Here is a 27396-nt window from a genome sequence, read left to right on the forward strand (position 1 = left end):
TATTAAAATATGCAATTATATTCTACATAGTGTGCTTATATACAGTTACCGTATTTCCATAGACATATATTTACATAATATTCACAAGACCTGTTCAACAGTGTATTATTGTTTCAAAGCATACAGTTGTGAATATTTTGCATCAACAGGGGCTGCTTAACTGAGGCGGTAAAGGCGTGCTCCTTTCACGCAAAAGGACATGGTTCGATTCCCCGTCAGGAAGTCAAAAAATGTAGAGGCGAGTTGTTCACTTCTGGAGAGGCACACTTTGCTGGGATTTACTCAGCTCACACTAAAAGTGAGTACGAAGTAGATTCTTGGGGGACAACGGCTGCCGGATATAGAATTAACAATTAACTCCCGATTTTACGAATAGTAGAAGCCTTTATCTTCCACTACTCCAAGTCCTTCTTGGTCTGAACGGTGATAGATTTGCTTTGCAATATTTTTTATGATGAATGCCGCCCCCCACCCCCAATGCATTTGGCACTTTCCCATTATACATTAAATAACGCATGATAGATTGTACACGGAGATGAATTAGTAATTTAGGACTGCGTATACTGACCCCAATTCTGTTCGCAATTAGGACGACACCCCTTTTTGAAGCAATTGTAGCTCATCTCCAACTTAGCAGTAAAATTACACTTCCTTCTCCCCATTATACAATAAGGGACACTTTTTTTTTTTTTTTTTTTTTGCAAGCTGCTTTACGTCGCACCGCACAGATAGGACTTAATGCTACGATGGGATAGGAAAGGCCTAGGAATGGGAAGGAAGCGGCTCAGCATTTGCCTGGTGTGAAAATGGGAAACCACGGAAAACCATTTTCAGGGCTGCCGACAGTGAGGTTCGAACCCTCTATTTCCCGGATACAAGATCACAGCTGCGTGCCCCTAACCGCACGGCGAACTTGCCAGGTGGAAGTGATTTTCAGATTTTAATTTTATTATTTTGATAGAGCTATCCAAGACTCACGATTTGAAACCTTTTTGGGCCATTTAGCTCTTTAACTTTCGGCACAATTGAGTAAATTGCTGCATTTTACGTTTTTCGTAGTACTTCGTCAGCTACGAAATGTTTTCAATATTAATAAGTAGTTAGAAGACGTAAAATCAATCATATTATATTCGTGCGAATAGAACTACGGGGAGGGGTTGGGAGAATCCCTGAGTCTAGCCTAATTAGCAGTCTCCCTGCTGCATGGACGTTGGAAAACCCCAACAGGCTGCTGATAACTTTAAAGTGATCGCAAATGGGACACGAACTGGTCTTTCTTCGCATTCCTTTTTTCTTCCGAACTGGAAGTGACCCCAAATGGGACAAATTTTGCTGTGACCGCAAATGGGACTGACCGCAAATGGGACGCAACCGCCTGAGCAACTGCTCGCTCCTTGCAGATCAACATTTTTAATTGAGTGCGAGTGAGAGTGTGTTTGTGTATTTCCTTAATTTCTCATTAAGCTTGAAAAGCGACTTAAGTATGATTATCTTGTACAAAGGAACTAAATTATAACGACGCTTACCTAAAAGCGACAAAAATAATTGACGAAGCTTTAGTTCAGCTGATTTTAAACACGCCAAAATTATTTCAGTACAATAATTATGCCAATCTAAAGCCTGGATAGAGTGTGATGGGAATCAGCATTTTAAAACATATAATTTACTGTCGACCAAATTATTGTATGTACCGGTACTCGAATTTGGAGGTTGTGCCCCCCTGTGGGTCGGGGACGCAGACGAAGAATACATCCACGGTATCACCTGCCTATCGTAAGAGGCGACTAAATGGGGCCCCGGGGGCTCACAACTTGGGAGCGTGGGATGGCAGGATCGAACCTGCCAGTTGTGGCCAGAAGGCCAGCGCCTCAACCGTGCGAGCCACTGAGTTTAATTCTTTCCCATCGTATTTTCTCCGAAAAATATTTAGCGTGACGTTAGACTACCAGAAATAAATAAATACACAAATCAGTAAATAAATAAATGAAAATTCACAACCTGATTCCAGTCATTTGACCGGGTCAGGGATGGAATGAATGAAGCTCCCATCTAGCGGCGAGGATAGGAATTGTGCCGGCTGCCGAAGCCTGTCGCACTCCTCTGGGGTAACGATTAATGACTGACAAATGAAATAAAATTATATTGGAGAGTGTTTCTGGAATGAAATATGAGAGGGAAATCCGGAGAAAAATCTGTCCCGCCTCCACTTCGTCCAGCACAAATCTCATATGGAGTGACCGGGATTTGAACCACGGAACCCAGCGCTGAGAGTCCGGTGCGCTGCCACCTGAGCCACGGAGGCCAGTAAATAAATAAATAAATAAATAAATAAATAATAAATAAATAAATAAGTTCATTTAATTAATTAACGATGGATTAACTTTTGTTTTTCTAAAAATGAAGGACTGGTGCGGAATAAAACAGTGTCTTTTACCTTGGCCTACCTTCAATTATTCCACGATAAATAAATAGGAAACTTATTTTTTGAATTAGCCTCTGATGTTTGTATATAAAAATTCACTTTGTGGAGTATTAGAGTTTAAATATCAAATATACGAGCTTGTGAAATATTACAAAGCCTTGGAACAAAATCTTTAGGCCTACAAATAAAATTATTATTTTCTGTGTGTACTTCAAATTTTTTACTCATATTTCGTTTTTATATTAGCTAAATGATTGGCGTCAAGGTATTCGAATCAGAGGTTCAGGGTTCGATTCCAGGACGGTTCGGGGATTTTAATCGCATCTGGTTAACGCACTACACTAACTAATACCGCAGAAACTCGCCATAGTGAATGCATCCCTCCACACAGGGTTGAAATCAAGAAAAGTCTCCACACAGCGTTGAAATTAGGAAGGATATCCGGGCGAAAAGCAGGGCAAAGTCAACATGTGTACAACACCGTTCACACCGCCGGCGATGATGATTTAGTTTTCGTGATGGTGGTGATTACTGCTTTTGTGGGAAATTAGAACGGTGCCACCATCCTCCCTTAAAACTAAACAGAAAAAAATTCGAATAGGTCCGACTCCCTTTTAGGGAAAAAACAAGGGAAAAGCCACGAAGGACGTGAAAATGTAAGACTGCCTGGGCTTGGCAAACATCGTACCGTGGGGTCGGAAGAGAACAAGAGTTGACCAAGAGAGGCCGGATAGGAAACAGAATATATTTATTTATCATCTACAGAATTGTATGTTACCAAAAACATGACATCACTTGTTCTTCTCCTCCAGACACACCCAGGTGACGATTTCATGTTGACCTTCCCTATACTTTCTGTACATATAACCAGTTGCCTTATTAGTGAATGTCAAATCCATTACAGCACACAACAGTAAATACTTACACCAGGAAGTTTCGATATAGAATTGTGTTTGTGTCTGAAAGTATCATTCTCTAAATAATGCCGGCGAGAGAAAAATGTTGATCTGCAAGGAGGGAGAATTACATAGCTCAGGCAGGTTAGCGGGGATCCCCGGAAATTAAGCTAATGAGGCCTGCTGCAGTGACCGCAAATGTCCTGTGACAACTGGGGAATTACTACGAGTGGGCACAAGTTTATCTCAGTGACCGCAAATGTCCGTGATTTTGTGATGACCGCAATTGGGAACATGCATCATTTTCAAAAATATTTGTTTTGAAAAGTACACCAATGAAATAGTACGTAAACGTATTGCATTGTGGTATGTTGCCTTGTTTTCTACCATTAAAAAAATATTTAATAGTGCCTTTCCGCACGGCGAGTGAAACGGCCTCTGACGTAAGCGGCGCGCTGTGACGTCACAATCCAGTACCGCATGGAGCTCTACCAGCCGTTGTGCATCAGCCGTTGCTAAAAGCCGATTGTTTATTATTCATGATCGCGAATAACTTCGAAATGACAGAAGAAAGGTTCAAAACAGCACAGTCAGACAATATACCATGTGTAGATGTCATCATTCTTGAAAAATGTGACTTTTGTGGCCGCAGAAATTCGCGGATAACTAGCAAGTTTGTAAGTGGCGTCTTTTATGTACGTGCAATGTACTGTAACCCATAGTATTAGGATAACAACAAACCTGGATAGAAATAACATCACTTTCAAAATTTCCTTCTAGACTGATTCCCATATTAAAGAATAACATTACATTTTCGGGCTTTCAGCATTAGTAAAGTAAGAAATCGGATTTCAGCACTAACATAAACATATAGGTAGCATTATAGTACTAGTCCGCTTCTGTGGTGTAGTGGTTAATGTGTGCCACTCCCGGAGGCCCGGTTTCGATTCTCGGCTCTGCCATGAAAGTTGAAAACAAATAGTACGAGGGCTGGAACAGGGTCTACTCAGCCTCGGGAGGTCAACTGAGTAGAAGGGTTTCGAATCCCACCTCAGCCATCCTCGAAGTGGTTTTTCGTATTTTCCTACTTCTCCTCCAGGCACCTAAGGCCACGGCCGTTTCCTTCCCTCTTCCTTGTCTATCCCTTCCGAGCCTCCCATCCTCCAACAAGACCCCTGTTGAGCATAACAGGTGAGGCCGCCTGGGCGAGGTAATGGCCCTCCTCACCAGTTTCATCACCATACTCAAAGTCTCACGTTCCAGGACACTGCCCTTGAAGTGGTAGAGGTGAAATCCCTCGCTGAGTCCGAGAGAAAACCAACCCTGAAGGATAAACTGATTAAGAAAGAAAGAAAGAAGGAAAGAAAGAAAGAAAGAAAGATCATAGAACTATAGGGCTATAATCTATCATTCCCCCCAAAAAATATATTTATGGTTGGGACAACTGGCCTACCCACTTCCGGGGCCCATGAAAGAGAATTAAATATCTTTGTGGAGGGAAAAAGTTAAACATGATAAAGATAAATATGACTTCATCTAGTTTTCACAAGTCGGGCTGAGTGGTTCAGACTGTTGAGGTGCTGGCCTTCTGACCCCAACTTGGCAGGTTCGATCCTGCTTCAGTCCGGTGGTAGTTGAAGGTGCTCAAATACGTCAGCCTCGTGTCGGTAGATTTACTGGCATGTAAAAGAACTCCTGCAGGACTAAATTCCTGCACATCGGCGTCTCCGAAAATCGTAGAAGTAGTTAGCGGGGCGTGAAGCCAATAACATTAATTACATTTGGCTTTTAACAAGCTGCGCATATCAAGAAAGAAAAGTGTCCTGGTGACATTTTAGTCGCTCAATACAGGAATGTCTTTGGGTGCTGTGACTTTTACTTTTTTTTTTTTTCCTTTACGTCACACCGTCACATACAGGTCTTATGGCGACGATGGGACAGGAAAGGCCTAGGAATGGGAACAAAGCGGCCGTGGCCTTAGGTACAGCCTCAGTATTTGCCTGGTGTGAAAATGGGAAACCACGGAAAACCATCTTCAGGGCTGCCGGCAGTGGGGTTCAAAACCCACTATCTTCCGGATGCGAGCTCACAGCTGCGCGCTCCTAACCGCACGGCCAACTCGCGCAGTATTTTTACCCTTCGGTTTATTGACTTGGCTTGTATAACCTAAAACTTAGGCGAAGTTGGATAATATTTTAAACACCTACATCACTATTTTCACCTGTGTGCAATTATGTTATTTATTTCATTAATATTATGATAATTATTATAATTGAGCATTGTTAACTTATAAGACCCCAACAGACAAGCATTGGTTTTGTGTAGAGTTATACATTTGTTAAATTCACGTTGTTTCCTTTCATGATGTACACGCCTATTCTTTGTTACATTATAGAGTATTTAGATATAGCCTAAATTTCTTTATCAATTAAGCTGTTCAATAAAGACATACATAACTGTCCCATGCCAAGATAGAATTAGAGCTGTCAAAATGGTTCATAACCCCTTTGATTTATTATCTTGACATGGATCACCCAAAACATAGGTTAGGTTTGGAGAATACTTTAATAATCAGCATTATTTAATGCACTGTTTATTACTTTCATATTCCAAGATGTAATTGAAGCATTTAAATAAAGCATCATACGTTAAAATTTAAAGTTTTACCACTAGAACAGCTGACATGGAAAAGTGATTTGAAAATTCAAACAAATTAATCTTACGTTAAAATCTTCAAAAAGTAAACTGTAGACTTTTCCGATATATCACCAGCATTTCTCCGGCTCGCCAAAATCCATTTCTCCCTAGTTTTAGCGTCTTTGGAACATTTATAAACAATTTGTTTGGTACGGTATGCGATGTGCTATTGCACATCGGAACTCTACACCATTTATAAGTTTTCTGCCTCACTGTCTGCGTAGGATTCATTTTAAGTCTAAAATATACCACTCAGATTATTATCCAATGTATAGATCTCTAATTTAACCATACTAGACACTAATGTAAAGTAGAAATACGCGAAGTGTATCCTGCTTCTCACAGCAGACTATGAGTTATTTCGTCTGCTAATTCAGTCAACCTGTACGATGACGTCAGACCAATGAGATCGCGTACTTGCGTGACGTGACATTTTCGTAGATTTTTATCATGTTTGGAGTTATTATTTGTACATTCTGATCACATTTTTGAATTCTGCATGAAATTTTGAATCAGATTAGCATATTTTTAATTAAAACCCCGGATCATGCATGTTCCCTATTGTCCGTGACCGCAAATGTCCGGACACCAGAACATCTGTGACGGAATCCAGATCAAATATGAGGAACAGTTGACATTTATTTCTACACGAATTATTTTTCTATTTGAAAGAACGTAGTATTTCGTGTGCATTTCTAGAAAACCCGCTTTTCATTGAAAACACTGTGAATTTCTATCATTTTCACTATAACTCGTGGATATACATTGCACAATTTAGGACATTTTATGAAGTGATTTAGATTTTATATGCATGAATTTACACTTTTAAAAATTGTTACGTTTATCTATAATAATAAAAGAAAGTGTTTGTCTGTCTGTGCGCGATGACCAGCAAAATCTACAGCACCCAGAGATCTGAAATTTTGAACATAGATAGATAGAAGGGGGTCCGAATGCACCTCGAAGCCGGAATTTCCATTTTCACTTTCGTTGGCGAGTTATGAACGAAAAACCATCGGAAAACATGTTTTGGGATATGACAATCCAACGTGCTGTCAACAAGATTATATGCATAGTCACTGTAGCTAGGCAACGTAGATAAGATAGGTAGAGAACACAATTCAAGGAACCATTTTTACGTCCATGGCGTAGGAAGCCGTTTTTGTCTTACATGGTGTGAGGGCATATGACTCTGTTGATGGTGATTCGTCCGTCGGATGGAGACGTAAAGTCTTGAACTATTCGAGAGGAGTGGGCTAGTTGTTTATATAAAAAGCCACACCCCTACCAATGGAATATCACGGAGCGCATACTGAAAGGTCAACACATCGCAGCTTGTTACTTTCATTCACTTTTCTTTTTCACACTGTCTACCGCTTATACTTAATTTTCTTTTAGTGTGAAATTTACTTTTCCTCTCAAGTTCAGCGCTCGACGTGTGTCTGCAGTACAGAGCCAAGCTCTTGTCAGGAGCTTATGGAGATATCTCTCGCTGGAGTCTGCCCTACTTTCACACAGATAAGTAACCATTCAACAAGTGGGAACGTCTATGTTATGTTCTAGCAGTTGAACACGTGTTCAAATCAATCCGTCGGTGTCACTTGTACGGTGCATTGTTTGGCTGAGTTGCACGCACCTGTGCTTTTAACCAAATGGTGTTTGAGCACACATCTTACCGTCCATAGTGAGATCTGACGATAATAATTCCCTTTGTTGAATGCTCCAAATAAATACACTTATATGGAGCATATAGATGACCTCTCAAGTCTGACATCACAAATTGGATACAGGCTTTTGAAATTTGGGTATACACAGAGTGCGAATGAACTCCGTATATCCCTGCTCATTATTTATTTATTTATCAGATACCCATTGTTATCGACTTCGATTGTTGACAGCATTTCGTGCCAAGATATGGAAATAATGGCCGCTACAAGTGATTATACGATTGAGGAACGTATACTGGCCGCTGTGTGGATTCGCGAGAGTAAAATTAATGACAAATCAATTTAAAATGTGAGATACGATTTCGTTGCGCGGTTTGAGAAAGCCTTGAACTTCGCGACGCGCCGAGAAGTGGAAGACCATCCACCAGACTTGAACATTTTTGCTTAATATGAGCCTCAAGACATGGCGGCGTATTCCGCTGTGCAGAGACCATGGAAGGACACATACGGATGTTGTAGATTCCTATGATGTAAGATGTAAGTATAAATAAATAAATAAAATAAATAAATAAAATAAATAAAATAAATAAATAAATAAATAAATATTGAGTCTTGCCACTTGTCGTTCCGTTAGAGTTCCGTGTAATAAATACTATATTGCTTAACTGATCTATTGAGCAATTTTAAGCAGTCTCATTTCGAAAATTTCTGGCCTGTGAAGGACAGAAACGGTCTAGAGCAAAGATATTCATTGGTGTAATCACATAAACGGGGTTGTAAATAAAGGTTACAGATCTCTTCTTACGGTTACGAGGGTATCTAGGGGTTGTAGTAAGGAAGTAAAGGAAAGGGCGTATAAGTCACTGATAAGACCCTAGTTAGAGTATGGTTCTACTGTATGGCACCCTCGCTAGGATTACTTGATGCAAGAACTGGAAAAGATTCAAGTGGAAAACACCACGATTTGTTTTGGGTGATTTCCGGCAAAAGATTAGTGTTACGAAAATGTTGCAAACTTTGGGCTGGGAAGACTTCGAAGTAAGGAGACGAGATGCTCGACTAAGCGATTGGAGAGATTGGGTGGAATGCCTTTTGTGGACGAATATGCTTAAGTGAAGTTTTTAAAAGTAGGAAAGACCATAAAATGAAGGTAAGTTGGAATTCAGGAGAACAAAATGGGGGAAATACTAGTTTGACTGAGAGTTCGTCGTGCTGTTAGGGGTGCGCAGATATGAGCTTGCATTCGGGAGATAGTGGATTCGAACCCCTCTGTCGGCAGCCCTAAAGATGGTTTACCGTGGTTTCCCATTTTCACACCAGGCAAATGCTGGGGATATACTTTAAGTCCACGACCGCTTCCTTTCCACTCCTAGGCCTTCCCTATCCCATCGCCACCATAAGATCTATCTGTGTCGGTGCGACGTAACAAAACTTGTAAAAAAAAATTTAAAAAATTAAAATAAAATACTGGTGTATTGAAAGAGAAATTAGAGATTTGAGTAATTTACGAAGGGGGATGTTTGGTAAATTTCAAATTTATTTGAAATCATTTAAGAAAACAAAAATTTGCTCTACGTCGCACCGGCATAGATAGGTCTCATGGCGACGGTGGGAGAGGAAAGGGCTAGGACTGGGAATGAAGCGGCCGTAGCCTTAATTAAGGAACAGCCCAAGCATTTGCCTAATGTGAAAATGTAAAACCACGGAAAACCTTATTCAGAGCTGCCTACTGTGGGGTCCGAACTCACTATCTCTCGAATGCAAGCCACAGCTGCGCGTCTCTACCCGCACGGCCAACTTACTCGGTGTAAGGAAACACTAGGTAAACAAATGATAGGATATCTGCCACTTGGGAGACAGCTCTAAATGCAGATCAATCGTGGATTGATTGATTGATTGATTTATTTATTTTATGTCATGACATTGTTAGTATTTTCCAGGTACTTCACCAGCGTCTGGCTGTGAGCAATAATTAAAATGGGTTGGATAATTAATTGATACGTTGCCTACACGAGGAATGTCTGAACCGTAAGCTGCAATACTCATTCACGTGCCTTACTTCAATAAAAACCTTCACTTACTCGCTAGTAAACATATTTACTACAGTAGCTGCGGTAATTGCTTATCCGTGATCGACGCTTTGGCAGATAACCAGCTGCAGCTGGTGTGACTCATGGATTAAGATACTATGACAATAAGAAAAACCTGAAACAGTCATTCCTACCAAGAATATTTAGTTTTGTTCGGCGTGTCGAGGTAACTCAGTGTAACACAGCTGTAGATGAGCTAACAGCGGATCCACGAGGTACCCCAGGTTAGTCTGTCACACATTGACTACTGCAGGCAACAAGCTGCATCTGTTACCGAACTCTAGGAATTCGTAAGGAAAATTAAGAATAGAACTCAAGGCCAGGTAGTCGTGAACAGGACCAATATTTCAATATTTTTTACTCTTATTTAAAATAGCTTGCTTCCCTGAACAAGAGTATACCAACTGAGTGTAAATTATCCATGTCGTTTTAAACTAATTCAGAAAGAAATTATGAATGAATGAGACGAGTGACTGTAACGCAAACTTCAATTGCAGTTTCTGGCAGACTCGGTTTTTCACTTTACGGGATTGTCCCTTATTTCTGTAAACCATCCCGATGTCCCGGCAAAAAATATACGGGACGCATATTGTCCCGTTTTTCGTAAACCATCTCGTATATCTTAGACTGCCGTGTTTAAACTTTATTTATCACAAAGCTCTGATGCGTATTTCCCATTGTGTAAAATAATTATTGTTCGTATGGCTGGCGCTAAATTTAATAAACCATTGAGACAAACGTAGATAAATTATAAAAATGGCTACTTATAATCCTTGTATTTTTTACATGAATATGTCTTATGGCTAAGGCTCATCCAAAAATTTATGTAACGTGACAAAATGTCTGACGGGAGTGACGTCACATTAGTCATTACCGTAGACATTGGTCGCTAAGAATGCTCTGTGAAATGATGCAAATATATAGTTCTTTGTCAATATTTGAGTTTGTTATTTAAAGACAAATTATTCATGATCATTAGTTTTTCGCAAGGGAAAGAGTTCATTTTTTTTGCAACACTTTATGTACTGGAATCTGGTCGCTTCCAGTTTATAATAATAATAATAATAATAATAATAATAATAATAATAATCAGTACTCATTTTCTATAAATAAATGGCACTCTTTTGAGAGATGTGGCCCGTGTTAAGAAATTCTAATCTTAAATTGGGCCTAATAATCAACGGCAGCCGGAGTGTCCTGTACTTTCATTCTTGTAATCTGGTCACCCTAAATTAGGCCTAGACATAGAATGTGAACTAATGCATCTAGTTATACGAAATTGTGTGCGCTCATTTACGGATATCCTGTGATTCGAGAATTTTTAGTGTAACTTCTAAAAAATTACAATTTCTAAATTCTTAAAATTTGTACTTTTTGGCAATACAATTTTAATTAATCAGTGAAGTATTAAATAATTATCAATTTAACAGTTCTGGAGTTCTATGCAGTTACAGTATGAACATATTTAATTAATATGATTAATATTTATGTTACGGTTTTCGGAGACGCCGAGGTGTCCGAATTTAATCCTTCAGGAATTTTTTACGTGCCAGTAAATCTACCGACAGGAGGCTGATATATTTACGCACCTTCAAATACCACCGGACTGAGCCAGAATCGAACCTGCCAAGTTCAAGTCAAAAGGCCAACGCCTCAACCATCTGAGCCATTCATCCCTGCAAGAACATATGTTAATGTGCGGTAAAAATTTGGAGATCGTTGTACTAATTCTTCGGTATGATTGTGCACATGAAATATCCAGTATCAAAAGCTGCAAAATCCATTAAAAATAGTTACACATAGCTACTGACAGATTTTATCCCGAGGAATTCATTGTTACCATGATTTTGGATTAAAATTACACATCCCATTAAAATACGTAATCAGATATGAGGCTAAGTTTCAATATCCGCCAAAACCAACACCTGTAGTGACATTTGTAGTATCGAAGTCCGCCAAAGCCCTGTCAGCCAATCAGTGCTTCCCATGACTTCCCAACGTGCACTGCGTTTGAGTTGACAGCTACTCCGCATGTTACACTGTTCGTTATTATATCATAGGCAACGGACTGTTAAAGCCTTTTCTCCTGTTTGAGTGATGTAGTACGATTACCATCAAAACATTCTGGAGAAAAATCGAGTAATAATGAGCTGTTTAAGTTTTTATTCTGCTGCAGAAAAACTGAAAGATCTAGGACTTCACACTGAAGAGAATGAAGAAGACGCAGAATTTTATGAGGAAGGAATAGATACAGATGTACTGTAAATGCAAGGAAAGTGTAAAAAAAATCCTTTCACTTTCATACCGGTAATGCTTCTTGAACTGTGTTGTAATTAAGTGCCACTTTCCTACATAAGGTAGTAATAACACTGTCTTCAGAGAGCTGAATTAATTTACACTAGTAACCATTAAACATGATTATTATATTGCACATGTAACACAGCACCTCTTCTAGCAGTACCCGTATTTTCAAATCTTTCAGTCCTTTGTTTCAGAACCCGTTAAATCCTAATTTCAGTATCAAACACCACCACATCCAAATTTCCTTAACTTTGCTTCTTAAATATTTCAAAAGACTGTAATCCGTCAGACTTTTGCATTTGAAAATTCTACGCTAAATGGCTAATTTAAAAATTTAACGTTATATTAGTCTGGATGATGATTTATTCCCTTTTTTTTTTGCAGTTTGCCGATTGACTCCCATGTAATGACGTGATTCAGCGAGACTTCGAAACTTTATGCAAATAACAAAGAGGGGCAAACGAAAAGTCCAGATGCAATGAACTGGAATCTTGTTATAGTTTCACTGTGCCCTCATAAGAATTAAAGGAATGGAAATGTCCTATGTCACATGTGTTTAAGTTGCCGAACTTACTCCCCATAGCTCTAAAATGTCTTTAAGTTGATAGTTCCTTAGATGTGACTTTGGAATGTGTTATGTTCACCGAACTAGACTGAATGGTTTTATTTTAATTAATCTTTCAGAGGAAAAATTATTTCATAAGATTGTCTAATTCAGACAGCGAGAAGGTAATTTCTACCGTTTAGGTTCAGTGATCCTTTTAGTGGTTTCAAAACCTGTATGTATCGTTTTATGCAGTTTGAGAGATACAGGTACACATTATATTGAAATGAATATTTAGCTCTTGGCTCCAATGAGCAATCAGGTGTAAGGATATCAGGAAGTTCAACCCACCAACAGCTATCTATTGCCACAGTAATATCGGTTTCGTACTTCCAGCTTGGTATTACTGTACCTACGTTTATTTGCTTTGAATTAAACATGTCTTATGGCTGGGGGGTCATCCGAAAATTTGTGTAACATGACGCGACAAAAATGTGTGACGGAAGCGTAACCATAGCAACCGTGCAGGCTGTGATGTGTAAGGTATGGATGAATGTTCAGACAGTGTTACCTAGCATCGTGCATGCTATGACTTATGGCTGGTTGCTATCTGAAATTAGCAACCGTTGATGGATGACCATGACTGGGAGACATATGATCATATGATTTTCGCAAAGGGAAAAGTATTTTTTAATATAAATTCGCCAGAATAGCGCAATCAAACATCTTTATAGTTTTACTCCAATATTGCGCTTCATTTGTCCTCAATAATAAATTTACGTACCGGTAATTGTATTATATTCTGATGAATTCAACAGCGGACATATTTTTAGACTGTAATCCAAAGAGTTTAATTTAAAAATATACCGGGCGAGTTGGCCGTGCGTGTAGAGGCGCGCGGCTGTGAGCTTGCATCCGGGAGATAGTAGGTTCGAATCCCACTATCGGCAGCCCTGAAAATGGTTTTCCGTGGTTTACCATTTTCACACCAGGCAAATGCTGGGGCTGTACCTTAATTAAGGCCACGGCCGCTTCCTTCCAACTCCTAGGCCTTTCCTATCCCATCGTCGCCATAAGACCTATCTGTGTCGGTGCGACGTAAAGCCCCTAGCAAAAAAAAAAATAATTAAAAATAAGATGGTATAATTCCGTGCTGAAAGTTTTCTTCTCTGTGTGCGTTATGAATAGCAATGTAATCGATTTGTTTTACATTTACGAACTTCAATCATCATTCTTACGTCTTCAATAAAAGTAAAAGTCAAGCTCCTGATTCTCTCTAGAAAAAAATCTGAGTTCATTATATTACTGCAGAACTACTACCACTACTTATAATAATAATCCCTCTGCGGATCAGTGGTAGATTGTGGATTCAACCCTGCAGAGTAGTTGGATGTGAAAATTGCGTGCGGAGGTATCCGGGCTATAGGGAGGTGGTTGAAGAGTTTTCCGACCGAATCTCTAAAGTGTATTTCTCACAGATTTCCCAATTGAGGCCGGGCGTAATCATGTCGTCATTCGATAGCATGCCCGGACGTTTTTACTTTATGGTGTCCCTCACTTTCTACAACGTGTTTTAATAGCGCTGTGCATTGATTGTTGTCCCATGCTCGAGCTGAAGAAAAACATTCGTGGACATCGGTTTGCATTGGACGACGGCACTTGAGACCGGGTATCCACCAACGCCCCCCCCCCCCCCGCGCGCCACACACCACTCCCCCCATTCAAGATTTTTCAAGAATGGGATTAACACTTTTAAGGTACAAACTATCCTACTACACTTTTATGCACGTGGCCAGTTTTAATTTCTGTCCCATTGTCCTGTCTAATATACTAAATAATGAACAGTTTTCGCGTAAATACAATAATGAAGTAATACATACATGTATGGAAATAAGAATGTCCGTCTCCTTCGTTTCAGAAGGTCCCGGATTCGATTCCCAATGCTGTTTTAATCGTGCATAATTTGTTCGACTCGGGGACTGCGTATTTTCATTTGTCCCAACACTCTCATCTTTGTATCCACATGGGATACTACACAACCAACCACTACAGAAACACGCAAGCTGCACTGAGTGGCTCAAACGGCTGAGGCGCTGGCTTTCTGACCCCAATTTGGCAGGTTCGATCCTGGCTCAGTCCGGTGATTTATGAAGGTGCTCAAATACACCAGCCTGCTGTCGGCGGATTTACTGGCACGTAGAAGAATTCTGCGGAGTCTCCATAAACCGTAAATGTAGTAGCCAATAACATTAGTTCATTAATTAGAAATACGCAACAGTGAATGAATCACTTCACAGAGCGATGTGTGCCTCTGCGTGAGACACTGTGTTTACAGTGTACTTACTTATGTCTCCTAATACGGGCTAGATCAATTTGTTACTTCCATTGACCAGTCTGTTCCATTCTTGGCTTTGACAGTACGAAAGCGATTGTGGTATGAGCGATGCTAGTAATGGTATTCCTTATGCAGCCGTTTCTGTCATGAATGATGTGAAAATGTCGCTCAAAGGGTCGATTGGTGTGTACATTTCAGTGGGCTTAGCAGATTGACATGTAATAGCAACTTCTGGCTCGACGAGGAAAGCAAGGGGAAACTACACCACTCATCATTTTTCTAGTATTTCTCTTCAGTGACCGCTAGGCTATCTGCCACAGCGGAGTTGTTCAGGATCAAACCAACCTTCGAGCTGAATACTTTACATAAGGATGGTGTCAGGGAGAGCATCGATGACGATAATAATAGTACAGCCTCAGGTACCGTATGCAGACATCTTAATTTGATGCAATCTGGCTGCTTGCTTATTAATTTCGACGTTTCGTTTTACTCTAGGCCTAATAGATCGCAAAGTAAACAGAATCTCTGTTGGGCGTCTATAGCGGAGTTTAAAGGAATTTTATCGGATAAACACCAAATGTATCACCAGAGATTTTTTGCATGCCTACATCGTACGACATGGAGTGTCGATATGACTTTTTCCATCCTTCAAAAATCCGAATACGTCTGCCGGGTTTGAACACACTATCTTGGGATCCGTAGGCAGGCGCCCTACCACCGGTCTACAGAGGAAGCTGGCTGACATCGATCATAAAACAGGACTAAGCCCAACATATTCCGCGCACTTCACAACCGTGACTCCACAAGGGTGTGGGGAAAAGCGATGAAATAATAATAATAATAATAATAATAATAATAATAATAATAATAATAATAATAATAATAATAATAATAATAATAATAATAATAATAAATTGGTTCTATAGAATTCGAGCCTCACTGGCGCCAGCCGTGAAAATATTTTCCAATGGTTTCCCATTTTCACACTAGGCAAATGCTGGAGCTGTACCTTAAATAAGGCCACGGCCGCTTTCTTCGTCGCCATAACACTCCAGCTGGTGCGACATAAACCAAGAGAAGAAGAGAAGAAACCGGTGATTGAAGCTCAGCCTTTGTCAGAGTCGTGGGTCTCCCACTAAAGTTAGTTTGCAACCATGCGAGAGACATGGTGTCGCGGGCGCTCAGTTTGCATTCAGCAATCAGCTGTCAGTAGACTTGCAATCTGAAGGCTGTGTTCTATCATGTTTTGAGGTCGTTAATTTGAGACATGTTATACTGAAACCACTGTGCTTGTCTGATGTCAGCCCTAGGCTCGCAAGGCTCAAAGGGAGCCCGAAGGAGAGAGATAGCGAGTAGCAACGAGGCGGAATACCGACCGGGTGGCACACGTGGCAGGAGGGAGAGTTTTTTATTTATTTATGTATTTATATATTTATTTCATTAATTATATAATTATTTATTAATTTTATTTTTTATTTCATTTATTTGCAGTGACGAAGTTCCATCTATATAACACTAATGAGAGAGAAAAATCGCCGGGCTGAGTGGCTCAGATGGTTCAGGCGTTGGCCTTCTGACCCCAGCTTGGCAGGTTCGATCCTGGCTCAATCCGGCAGTATTTGAAGGTGCTCAAATACGCCAGCCTCGTGCCTGTAGATTTATTGGCACGTAAAAGAACTCCTGCGGGACTGAATTCCGACACCTCGGCGTCTCCGAAAACCGTAAACGTAGTTAGTGGGACGTAAAGCAAATAACATTATTATAAAAAATCTAAGGGATCCGACACTTCAAAAAATGAAGGTATCGGCCGAATGAAGACAAGGGCAACGAAGGGCGTGGAAATGAGACTCCCCAGGATTCGCAACCTAATACATTCGCGGTCTGAATTACAAGAGTTGACCAAGAGAGGTCAGATATGATAGATGAAAGTGAGGAGCCTGGAAAAGTGAAAGCAATGCCAGGACTCAGTTCAGAGTCCTGTGGTCACCAACCCACGCTTCCAAATTGAGAATCCCTGGGGTCCCCTTTTAGTCGCCTCTTTCGACAAGCAGGAGATACCGCGGGTGTTATTCTACCGCCTCTACCCACAGGGGAGAAAGCGGAAGTGTTACGACGCTTCGAGAAATGAAGGTATCGGCCAAAGAAATACAAGGCTCATTAAGGGCGTGAAAATGACTCTCTACGCCTCAAATGCTCTAATACCGTCGGCGTCAGAAAATAAGAGGAGTTGACCAAGGGATATTGGTTAGGGAAGTTGAAAGTGAGGAGCCTAGCACAAGTGGAAACAATGCCAGGACTCAGCTTAAGGGCCCCATGGTCGCCAACCCACCCTCCCAAGTTCAGAGCTCCTAGAGCTCCTTTTAGCCGCCTCTTACAACCAGCAAGCGATACGAAGGTGTTATACTGACGCCCCCACCCACAGGGGATTGGAGAGACACGTGTAGCCCGAGACACACTGTAGACATCTTTGACTCCCAACAACATTACGCATCGTACAGTATGCACTGAACACGAGGAAGAGTTGCTTTCTCTTCACTGGCGCTCCGTCTTATCAAGGCAAGCGACGTCTCACCACGCTTGGACCAACACCGTTACTACGGCTGACCGTGACACCAGTTTTTCCAGGAAATATTATCATTGCTGTTGACCTTGTTGTTTGTTTATATCATTAGCATGCAGGCTGTGTCGCAGCTCTGCAGTAAGGATAACGTGTCTTAGTAAGTTATACGTATCAACACTTGGTTTGTATAGCAACTGGACCTTGTCCTAGCTGTTCTGCATCTATTGAATTGCTCTGGTGCTACCTTTTCTAGCCTTCGTCTACTCCTTGACATGATTTCCATATCTATCTCCTTTAAACAACAATATTGATTTATTCATTCATTCTCAACGACGCTCTTCGACTCATCCCAGTTCGATGTCCTCATACTCTTCAAACCTACCTCCGCATCATCCATTCATTGCAACTTTTGGGCTCCTTTTCTCTCCTACTTCCACTGGCGTTTAGAAATTTTCGACCTCTATTTCTCGCCCACGGACCTACTACGGTGGCGTAGCAGGAGGAGGGGTGATACTCCCACGTGGCGCGTCCCAGTTGGTGGATAGGGGGATCCTAACCGGCTTGCCGGCGGACTTGAGGGAAATAAAATACCTCTCGGGAACCAAACACACAACCCCCTGTGGGTGGGGGACGCAGACGAAGAATACACCCACACTATCCCCTGCCTGTCGAAAGAGGCCACTACTGTAAAAGGGGCGTCTAAGGGATGATCGTCTTAGAACCATGAAACTACTTGTGATTAGTACCACCACGCGGGAAACACCATGGGTAGCTTTTACTTGGGCTAAGTACCACTATGTTAGGTACCAAATAGGTTTGTGATTAGTAGCACGCAGGAGCACCGTGCGGTCGGTCCCCCACTTAAAGTGCACTGTCGGCTTTTACAGTACCTTTGATTAGTACCAACATATGAGCGACACAATGGGTGAACGACACCATGGTTCTGGCTTGGCTATGATTAGTACCCACTATATGATGAACACTGCCTCTGTGGATCAGTGGTAGAGTGTCGGCCCCCGGATCCTAAGATAGCGGGTTCAAACCCGGCAGAGGTAGCCGAATTTTTGAAGGGCGGAAAAAAGTCCATTCGACACTCCATGTCGTACGATGTCGGCATGTAAAAGATCTCTGGTGACACATTTGGTGTTTACTCGACAAAATTAATTAAATCTCAACCATAGACGCCCAAGAGAGTTTCGGTTTACTCTGTCTGCCATCTAGTGGGCCTAGAGTAAAACGGAACGTCAAAATTGACGAGCAGACAGCCAGATGGCGTCAACTTGAAATGTCTGCACACGGCAGCTGAGGCCATACGATTATTATTATTTATTATTATTATTATTATTATTATTATTATTATTATTACCACGGGATAGTACGAGTCCCTGTGATGAACACCATAGGTTTGCGTTGCCTGTAAATGGCGCCGCAATGTGCCAAACACCATAGGTAGAGGCATGATTTTTTCGCATTAACGATAAACGTGACCAAAAATATTTTGAAGCGATTTTGAAATATCTTTTTTTTCCATTTGCTTTACGTCGTACCGACACAGATAGGTCTTACGGCGACGATGGGATAGGAAAGGCCTAGGAAGAGGAAGGAAGCGGCCGTGGCCTTAAGGTACAGCCCCGGCATTTGCCTGGTGTGAAAATGGGAAACCACGGAAAGCCATATTCCGGGCTGCCGACAGTGGAGCTCGAACCCACTATTTCCCGATTACTGGATACTGGCCGAACTTACGCGACTGCAGCTATCGAGTTCGGTTTGAAATATCTTAACGAATCATATGATTCTGGTTAGTAAATTAGTGATTTTGTTTTCGCTAATTACAGCGAATTGAAGTGTCAAGGCCAGTTTAAAGCGGAATTTACTTACTTTGCGATGAGTGAGAAAATGCAGTGAAATGCATGAAAAATAGGAATCCTGAAATTATATTCCAATGTCATGTCTGTGAAGGGAAACAGAAGACAGGAAAAGGATTTCTCATTTCGACAGGAGTATCTCTTCGTATTAATATTCTATAAAATCCCTTAATGGCCGCATAAGGTGAAAGCTACGCCCATGTAGGGTGAAAGGGTAATTAGTTACGTAATCTTGATTTGGGCTATATTATAGTTCTAATCAAGATTACATAAGGAATAATGAATGATTGTCAGTATTGCTTCTCTTCATATATCTACCTTTCATATGAATAATTCACAAATCTCACGAATTAAACATTTTATGAATAACTTTAGGAAAGAATTAAAGCGAAACTAAAGCGATATGTTCAGTCTTTTTTCGCGAAATAACGCGAAGAATGAGTTTCCTTTTCGCGAAATCAAATATAAACTAATGCGAAAAAATCATGCCTCTAACCATAGGTCTGTATTACATGTGCGAATTTCATACCTGTGAGTAGTAGGCCTACCATAATGTGTGGACTACCGCGAGTCTACGCTACTTTTGATTAGTACCGCACCATGACAAATACCATGGTTCTACTTTCCTAGCGATAAGTACCATTATGAGGGGCCGATGACTTGAAATTTGGACCCCTTTAGACTGCAAGCATCATCGATTCAGTATTGTGCTTTAGCAGCAGTCCCTTGGTCAGTAATACTACAGTAATACTATTGTTTTACGTCAGTTTCCGTGAATGTGAGGCACTGCGGGTTGGATCCACTAAATTGTTTGAAATTCATATCCATCCATTCATTCTTCCTCACGTTTTGAATTCTGGTCAGGGGAGGATTTTTGACTTTTAATTTTGTCATTACATTTCGTCTCATTTCGTACCGTTAGAAGCCGATGACCTAGATGTTAGGCTCCTTTAAACAATAACCATCGTCATCATCACCATTTCTTGCCTTGTGCTGAATTGATTTTAGCTTCTGTACCTTAAAAACAGACTGCATATGTGGTTCTCTAAAAAGAAGGAACTATGCTTGTTTTACGTTCTACTATTTTGCGCTTTTGGAGACACGAGGTAACGGAATTTTGTCCCGCAGGAGAAGTTTTACTTGCCCATTTTAGCACCTAACTGAGCTGGGCTCGAACCCACAAGTGAACTCAGAAGGGCAGCATTGTCTAAAATTTGTATTTTTTCCGGAATTGTCAACATTCTACTTTCATACCTTGGTCCCAATGATAAAAAATATTGGGTAAAATATTTGTAGTCATTGGAATATAATTTGTAATATAAACACATAAGATCTGAAATAAATAACATTATTAGTGCGCCGTTCCCGCGTCCAGGCATGGACACAAGAGATCCTGACTAGCTCTAAATTCAATTGGTTCAACGACTAAGTTTTATGGGTATGGGTTTCGTAAGAGAAAAACGTTCAGGTCAGTTAATGGTAGATTCTAACTAACGTTGAAAGACGTCTCTTACCCGTTACTAGTTAGATACCATACCCTTATTAGCTCATAGAGAAGTTGTCATCAACTGAAGATACCACTATCTTATAAATAATACTTATTCTAGGAACACATAGAAAGAATGCTGAGGTTATACTATCTCACATTTATTTAAATATTAAGTTAGACATTATAAGAAAAATCATCTTAAATTCGATCAATGAAAACTTCTTGAAGTGAGTAATTCGTTGTTATTCCTACAGTCTGTATTCTTCACCAACATCTCAGAAAAATTATATCCTCCGAACTCATCGTAAATAAACGCATTCTAGGATTCTACCATTTCATTTCATGAGTCCATTGATCTCTCAAAATTATAGAATATTAGAAGAAATATTACATAACATTTGGGAATGATAAAGAAACATATGTTTTCATTCGTAGGCAATTCACTTACGAAGTTGGGCGATAATGAATTAGTCATATGAAGGAAATTAATTATATTTACATGTGCCGTACTGGCAAGAAAATCAACATTAAAATCAAGAATATTAAGAGTGTTGGATGCATCCTTTGAAGAAAAGAAAAAAAAAATGTACCAATTACTATTTACAATATCTCTGATTAAACTTTCTTGAGAAATAAAGAAAGCTTATGGAATCATCGAGTTGGTGTTCAGATAAGAATTGGAGTTCAAATTGTCTGAATATCAGTTATTCTTCGGATAAATATGAAATTCAGTTCGTTACTACCTATTCCTTACTCACAGGACTGACACATATTTCAATTTACACTAACTGTCTGTCCCGATGCAGGTGTAAAATTCTCAATAAAACTATCTCAAAACTTCTCCTGATTTTGAATTGACAAGTACACTCACGTATGTTTCCGGTTTAAATATTCACATTCGCATGCTCAATTGCCTCTTAATTACTCATATTTCCCTGTGTCACTCACCATAAGCTAAGCTATGTCCAGTGTAAGTCGTAATCACCCTCCAAGTAACGTTATCATAAGATTTAACTTATAAACTTAAGGTAATGTGACCTTAATTTCAGTGATAAGTATTAGTCTACGTGCGTATTTGGTTGTAAGAAACGTCATCATACACACCCTATGAAATTATCATCACACCTACTACTAACGGAAAATCTACTTGGTCAGAAGACACTATCTTCGACTAAAAATAATCCTTTTTGAATAGCTATGTCACCAGTGATTAGTCTAGTAGGTTGAATATTGTTGAGAATAATGATATTCACAGTGAGAGTTTCAAAATCATCCGAAATAATTCAGTGAAGGCTTAAATATTATCATGACTACATGTATGACCCTCTAGACAATCCTAACATGGATAAAAACCATTGCTCTGTCAATCTCGAGATCGTATCCTAAGCTATGTGAAAATGCATAGGATTAAGAATTATCATATGTAATTGGCAAGAATTCACTGACACTCTCAGAAACACCACTTGAAAATCACATCGTCTCAACTTAGAACAACTATGACTATCTCTCTCGAAGAAATAATAAATATGGCCATCATAAATCACTATCATCCTTATACCATATCTATAACGCGTCAATTATTACTCACATTTCACGTATAATAAATCTCTCTTCATCATATGCAAATCACTTCATTAAACTGCACGTCAACGTGCCGTGACATTCTTAAAATGCCCTCTTTACTTCCTATCGTCATAGTGCCAAATTTAACATCATAACTCTGAGTAATCTACTGCCTTATTCCTCCATAAACACTTCCTATATACGATCTCGCACCGAGTGACTTTGATTAAAATAGTATACACTGGTGTTAATGTCAACTACACACTTTACTCTTCACTGATGATAATAATAACACTAACTATTTACTCTCACATATCACTTGAAACATTACGATCGGAATATCACTTGGTGACCACGCCTACTAATGAAATTGACATTTCATATAGATGAATACCTACTTCCAATCATCTCATCTAGACGTTTATCTACGCACTGTCTTCGCACAAATACACATATCAACATATAATTATAAAAGGTAATATTCTCTTACTTACGAAAACGACTCAGATAATAGACTTAGCTTTGCTCTAGGTGGTCCCGATGTCTCCTCATCTCCGGTCATCTGAGATTAGGATCTCGTCATCTGGTTCCTCCACGAGTGATCGGGTTCATCGTAGCTCTCCACAATTGATTACTGGTCATCTGGGATGATCAACATCGTATCGCCTCCTCAGGATCCAAATAGCGTTGCCTTGCTTCTTTACAGGCTCATAGTGGAATCTCGGACGTATGTAACAGAATAATAACAAAATATGTGATTCATTGCTGTCATTCTTCAACTAATATGTCTCTTGTGAAGCTCAAATTGTATGGATTTTGCTATGGTACAGTTAGTCCAATATGCTAGCTCCAAATCGACTAGGATACTTATTAAGTATTTATTCCAATTTGAAAAGGAACTTCTTTCCTCTATATCTTTATTGGTGCGAACGCACTCAACAGCTGATCATTACGTATATTTTACTATTAAGCGGTATCGTCACTTCGTGACGTAGCTCTATTGTAATCTGGTTTATCTCCTTTTATAGTATTTTATCTTTCGCGCAGCGATTAAATCTTGGTAACAAGTGTTGGGCGTGTAGCCACGAATTATATTTCCTTCCAAATTACGGTATTTACTCCAGATGAATAATCTCTTTCAGTCTAGTCCTACGTCTTCTTACTGCTTCAAGGTCTGATTATATAGTGAGCGATGAGCAAATTTTTTTAAATAATAGGTTTAAATAATGTTCATTTGTCATTCTTTTCCTGCGCCTTCTATACATGGTTCTTTCCATAACTGACTGATAAAAATAATTACATTTCGGCCCGTATTGATGTTAAATGCATTTATTTTAATATTTTGATCGCAGAGACTCCATGTTTGTTCCTACCAGCTCGTATAAAGAACTGTGAAACGGCACATTAGATACAGAATGATATGTTTCATCCAATCAAGTGGACTCTTCAAATCGTACTCAAAATAGCATTTGCCGGGCTGAGTGGCTCAGACGATTGAGGCGCTGGCCTTCTGGGCCCCTAACTTGACAGGTTCGATCCTGGCTCAGTCCGGTGGTATTTGAAGGTGATCAAATACGTCAGCCTCGTGACGGTAGATTTACTGGCACGTAAAAGAATTCCTGCGGGTCTAAATTCCGGCACTTCGTAACATTAGTCAGTGGGACGTAATACCATTATTATTATTATTATTATTATTATTATTATTATTATTATTATTATTATTATTATATTTAAAACATTATTTGTATATCATGTTTTCGTAATACACCATTTTGTGCACAGAATCTGGAATAAAAACGCAGTTTAAGGCAATTTCGAAATTTACAGGTATAAGAGGATGTCCTCGAGAAAGACTTCAATATTTACAGAGGAGGCAGCACGCAACAAACAAAGGGAAATTGCTCCTATAAAGATAGGCCGCAAACACAATAACTTCGGAGTTCGGGTCCGCTACCGCTACTCTCAATGATCACTATGTTCCAGTAATTCACGGAAAGTCGTATGCAACAAAAGACGGACGTACGTTCCTATCTAAACATTGGTTGTAAACTTACTAGCGTGTTTTGCTATGGTCGTATTATGATGGTGCCCATTTGCATCGTAGGGTTAGGCGTCACCTAACACGGGTCTTCGGTGAGCGATGGATTGGCCAGAGGGTGCCAATACGTTGGCCTGCCAGTTCGTCTAACCTTAACCCTTGATATTTTTGGCCTTGGGGACATGCAGAGTGTATGGTGTATGCGATCGCCATAAATGATGTGAATACCTGCGAGAACGCGTGTTCAATGCCTGTGATGCAATCCGGCAACAGCCAGGGAAGTTTCGACGAATGCGTGAATCCATGCGACGTGGGGTAGAAGGCTGCATTACACTGGATGGTGGTCACATAGAGCACATGTTGTGAACCGTAGATCAAAGATGTAGTGATCATTTATTGTATAGGTAGCGGACCATAACTCCGAAATTTTTGGGATTGTGACCAATGTTTATAGGAACTGTTTTCCGTCGTTTGTTGCGTTCTGTCTCCTCTGTGAATTTTGGAACCTTTTTCAAGGATACTCTGTATATATGGTCAATATTAAGGGATATGACAGGAACGATCATTTGAAGCAAAAGACTTCACATGGACATATGCCCTATTCTGAATGATTTCCGAGAGAGAACGCAGTTAATGTACATTTGTTTTTGGGCTAGTGGCACACACGTATATGTCTTACCCACCCAACCGCTTTGACATTTTGAAATAATGTTATTGGGTTTACATCCCACTAACTACTTTTATGGTTTTCGGGGACGCCGAGGTTGCGGAATTAATTCCTGCAGGAGTTATTTTACGTGCCAACAAATCTACCGACACGAGGCTGATCTATTTGAGCACCTTCAAATACCACCGGATTGAGCCAGGATCGAACCTGGCAAGTTGGGGTCATAACGCCAGCGCCTCAACCGCCTGAGCCACTCAGCCGGGCATATAAGATTGAGATAACAGGTTCAACTTCTATACTCGTCTCCATATAGTTTAGCTCCTCCAGAAATGAAGATATCGAAGAAAAGTTTTGATAAATTTCTGAATGATAAATTGATGATGATGATGATGATGATGATTGTTTTAAGGGGTCTAACATGAATTATAAATAGTCTAAAACTTAATCGTATTAACCACCTCTTTTCTCATTTACAAGTCTCGAGATAGTTTATGATCTGTAGTAGATTACAGGGCTCTCAACCAAAAGATCATACTTTTGTCTCTGGCTCTTCCTGACCTTCATTCTTGTTTTCCTTGGTTTGCAAAATAACTTTTTTTTACCACATGAGCTTTTGCTGTCTTATTTGCCTTGGGAAATTCTTGTCTTTATCTTGAAACTGAGAATCAAGCTATAAGTTAAATGTTAAGCAAACCAAGGAAAACTAGTATTATACTTAGGTGAACTATCAGAATGTATAATTTTCAATTTCAAGCTAAGCACTTTCGCGGAACTGACAACGTAATGACCGACAACCAAGTAGAATATTCCCACCAACTGTTCAGAGTAATAATAATAACAGTGATTCTGAAAATAAATTTAAATTCACTGCAACCGAGCGAGTTGGCCGTCTGGTTAGGGTCGCGCAGCTGTGAGCTTGCACTCGGGAGATAGATTTCGAATCCCACTGTCAGCAGCCCTGAAGATGGTTTTCCATGGTTTCCCATTTTCACACCAGGCTAAGGCCATGGCTGCTTCCTTCCCACTACTAGCCCTTTCCTAAATCATCCTCGCCACTGGACATATCTGTGTCGGTAGCAAATGTAGTTCATTGCACCCAAAGTTACATATAGTTGATATAAAAGCGTAAATCCTCGGTACTTCGCAATTTCACTGACCATCTGATCCCTGCGACGCCCTTTTCTTCTAGTTTCCTCACGTCTAGCCTTAAGCATTTCGTTAGATTTCCTCTCAGCGTCTGTACAGACCAGATAAAACCGGTCATAAGAAATATGAAAGAGAAAGGTATGAACCATATGAATTGGCCAGCTAATATCAGGTATGAAGTGCATTGAGTGTGGATTTGACGGGTTTAAAACAGCATTTTAAAAGCTTACAACCTCCACAAATACTCCCAGACCTCATGCAGGTTGCTCAGATGGAACGGGACGTTCTTCCTCAAGATGACTTCAGTGTCCACAAGCATGTCACAGCGTGTCGGAGACCTAAACAATGCCAGAGGAGGTGTACCAAGGCAGAGTGAATAAGGAACAACCTACAATAAAAGAAAACACAAATTGCAATATACTCATTATTACAGTTTATTTGCGGTAGTTATTGGGAGAAAAACATTTGAGTTTGTAAAAGTTTATATTTCCAGGCCGTAGCCGTGTTGAAACACCGGATCACGTGAGATCTCCGAAGTTAAGCAACATTGGGCGTGGTCAAGATTTGGATGGGTTGCCACGCGCTGTTCGTGGGGGTTAAGGGAATGGAGGAGCGGAAAGGAACTGGTCACCCTACCGTACGTAAACTCCGGCTCAGGCACACCTCTACGGAGGTTCGGACCTGCCTTCGGGCAGAATACATCCTTACCTTTCTCTGTTAAACAATCAACAGCGTTCTGCAACTTAATTATTGTATCGCATCCTTGATATTCCACACTTTTTTGTGCTGGCCACTGTTTTTGTAAATAATGAGGTTCTGTCCATACGTTGATTGGCTGTAAATGGAAAACTAAATTAAAAATTAGAGTTGTCACTTAACCGATTACTTAAATTCATATCCATAACTTAATTTCTGATTAGATATTTCAATACCCAGTTTAAAAAAAAACGTTTTGAGCATAGCCGTAAATTACCTGGAAGGTTATAACAGATAGTTTTCGAATGATATCACAAAGATGAATGCAGAATGGACAAAAGCAACGTGAGTGTTATTATTATTATTATTATTATTATTATTATTATTATTATTATTATTATTATTATTATTATTATTATT

The 27396-nt window shown here is 40.0% G+C and overlaps 1 protein-coding gene across 3 annotated transcripts in view; it reads left to right on the forward strand.

The window, feature by feature from the left end:
• The window catches only part of LOC136876371 (sodium-independent sulfate anion transporter), a 289375-nt gene that overhangs the window by 157176 nt on the left and 104803 nt on the right, over positions 1 to 27396 (forward strand). The window contains exon 1 of one of the 3 annotated variants that reach the window (XM_067150261.2): positions 9915 to 9996. The exons of the other annotated variants lie outside the window; for them this stretch is intronic. The gene's annotated coding sequence lies outside the window, so the exon portion shown is untranslated. Of the gene's footprint in view, positions 1 to 9914; positions 9997 to 27396 lie in introns of those variants that run through there. 3 annotated transcript variants of the gene reach the window in all.

Source organism: Anabrus simplex, chromosome 6 (genome assembly GCF_040414725.1).
Source record: "Anabrus simplex isolate iqAnaSimp1 chromosome 6, ASM4041472v1, whole genome shotgun sequence".
In the NCBI taxonomy this organism is placed as follows: Eukaryota; Metazoa; Arthropoda; class Insecta; order Orthoptera; family Tettigoniidae; genus Anabrus; species Anabrus simplex.